The following is a 3,146-nucleotide window of genomic DNA, read 5'->3' as shown; positions in this document are numbered from 1 at the left end:
CTAGGAACTTGCTTTTTATTGTTTTGTAAAATTGTCTAAACGATCCTTAGAATAGTAATGACGCCTTTTTTTGAGATGTTGTATTGTTTTATTTATTCAAACGTCTATGTAATTTTTGCATTGGATACGGGGAGATGGCCTGTGGTGATGTGTAGAGAACTACTTCCTTTGTCCCATAATATAGGACGTTTTTTGACACTACACTAATACAGAAAAAACGTCTTACATTACGGGACATAGTAGTAGTTTTTGTATTTAGGCAATAAAGAGTTTTTTTTGAGAAAAATGTAGAGTCCAGTTTTTTGTAGGTGTTAGAGCATCTCCAGTCGTCCGGACCCCCAGGGCGCCGAAAAAGAGCCCCCTGGGGGCGAGCCGGTGCTAGATTGGCGCGAGGGGCGACCTAGCTCCTAGTCGTCGGCCCAACGGTCGCCCCGGGTGCGGTGATATTGTGTACAAAATATATGCAAACTCGGCGACATTTGCACGAACTCGGCGAAACTTCATTCAAATTTGTACATAAAATATGAAAACATGCAAACTACGACTGAACTACGCCTAAACTACGCCTAGCCGCCACCGTCCGCCGCCGCCGCCGTCTACATGCCGAGAAGTCTGTAGAAGCGGGTGTAGTCGGCGCCGCCGTCGTCATCGTTGCGCGGCTGGCTTGGGCCGGCGACGTCGCTGCTACAGTCCTGGCCAGGGTCGGCGAGGCGCGGTGGCGCGCTGGACGGCCCGGCCACGTCCTCTTCGTCGCTGTCAAGGACGATGACGCCGCGCTCCTCGCGCCCGTGGCGTCGGGCCTGGAGCTCCGCGTACGCCCGGCGCTGGCGGCGGACCTGCTCACGGACATAGTCCTCCTCCGCTCACTTGAGAGCGGACTCGTCGTCGGGGGCAGACATCTCGACGTGTTCCGGCTTCCTCGGGAGCAGCCCCGGCTCGGGCTTCGACCGGACCAGGCGGAGGGAGCGCCTCCCCGGAGCCGGACCAGGCGGGGAGGGCCGGGCACCCTCGTTGATGACGAGGGCACCGCTACGGGTGCGGCGCCCAAGCGGCATCTCCTCCGGCTTAGGCTTAACGGGGCGGAGCGGCGCGGCCGGTGAGCCAGAGCCCGACGACGAGGACGACCCCGGCTCCATCCGCCGCGGTGTCCAAGAGCTACCACGGCGGTGGGAGAAGGTCGGCCGCTGCGGGTACTCGAGGTGCGGCACGTTGCCGGTCTCGTTGTGATCGAGGACGGCCTCGAGGGTGCGGCCTGGCACGCCCCACCACTCGCGTCGACCGTTGGCGTTGAAGCGGACGTGGGGGATGACGCCGCTGGTGGCGGCGATTTGCTTGTCGCAGCGGCGTTGGAAGTACATGGTCCAGAGGGTGTGGCTGTCGGCGGCGTAGCGCGGCTCGTCCCTCTGGGTCTGCATCAGGGAAGAGCGGATGCGGGCGATCTCGGCACACCGCGCCACTCCTTCGGGCATCGGTGGCACCGGTACGCCGTCGGCGCTCAGCGCTACGTCCCCAGCACCCGCATGTCCGGGGACGCCGGATACTCGGCCTCGTAGAGCAGGCACACCTCCCGCTCTTGGAGGTGGCAGCGGCGGAAGCCGTTCGCCGCCGCTCCGTCGCCTGGGTACCTCTCGGCCATGTTTCTCCTCGGCTGTAAGAGAGGAGTGTTGCTATCTACACCGGAGAGGGGGGGAATGAGAGCCGTGGCGTCCACCGGTGGGGAGGTCGCCTTTTATAGCCGTAACGGGGCGGTGACGGGCTGCATGCTGGGCGACGCGTGGCTGGATGCGCGTCGCGGCGCGTTCACTACGCCGCCCGTGAGAGGCATCAATAGAGGCTGACCGGCGCGACAGCGCGGCAGCCTTCGCATTGATTCCCGCAGGAACCGAGGCGATGAGGGCGACGAAGCGACGTCTCGCTAACACGACAGGCCCATCTGCTTTCGCGCCAAAACCAATCGCCCCGGCGTCCCCGGGCGGCCCCCAGCGCCGGGTTCGGTGTGAATCCGCCGGTGCTAGTTTCGGTCCAAACCGGCGAAAAACGGGCTCCTGGGGTGTGACTGGGCCGATTTTTCGACGCCGGCGCGGCAAAAATGCCAGGGGAGAGCCTGCTGAGGGCGCGACAAAAACGCCGGGGGAGGGCTTGCTGGGGGCGCGGCTGAGGAAATGTAGAGTCTCTAGTAGGGATTTTTTTCCTACTAGTAAACGTGTACGTGCAACGCACGTCTCGATCAAAGCAGCCTCTCAGATTTATGTGAGTACTGAATTCTTAATTCATATTTTCTAGAAATTTAGGGAAAAAGAATATCTATAGTGCCCGCATCTCTAAAGGTCAAGTTTAATACAAACCATCATTTATCTTTTGATGATGGCATTTGAAGTTCAAGAAGACCAAAATGATCTTATAGTAAAGATTTCAGGATATCTAATTTTTCTTGTCTGAACTTGAAGGACTTATAATAAGTATAGGTATTGTCCAAGTGAACATGGAAGAGATGCAAAATTTTAATAAAGATAGAAAAAAATAGTTGTCTTGGAAAAACTAAATCTCACTCCCTCTTGGGTTCGGGCTACATGTTATCTTCACAAGTTGAATTGTTGGGCTCGACTACAACGCCATCAGTGGGAACACAGCGAGCTAAAAGAGTTCGCCAGTAGTCAGGACTATTTTGCTCCTATTCTGAGTTTGTCTCATCTCATGTAGTGCAACATTCTGAACAAAAATGAAGAAATGGAATTTAACATTTTTGTATGACACAGATTCCATGCAACAAGCTACCTTTTTTTCTAAGCTAAGCTTAGTTCTGGAAGGATTAAACATGATTTAAACTTTTCATATGAACATCCTAACTGTGGAGAAAAGTCTAGTGTTCTAGAATAACAAACTGTGCAATAAGTTAAAAAGCCCTAAGTCATGTGCTACAATAATAATTGGTTAGCTAACCAGGAAAGAGAAAATAAAAACACGTGAAATTTAGGAAGACGAAAGGCAGACAAAATAAATTTCTAATGAGATGAATATACCCTCAGAAAAATAAACTGTACCAATATCATGACGGACACATAAGTAACTTGCAGACTAAAAATGAAGGAAATGCATAATGTGATGCAACTATGAGTACATATTCCATTTGAAGCAACCTCATGTCA

This window comes from Triticum aestivum, chromosome 5A (genome assembly GCF_018294505.1).
Source record: "Triticum aestivum cultivar Chinese Spring chromosome 5A, IWGSC CS RefSeq v2.1, whole genome shotgun sequence".
NCBI classification, from domain to species: domain Eukaryota; kingdom Viridiplantae; phylum Streptophyta; class Magnoliopsida; order Poales; family Poaceae; genus Triticum; species Triticum aestivum.
This window is presented reverse-complemented; position numbering follows the sequence as displayed.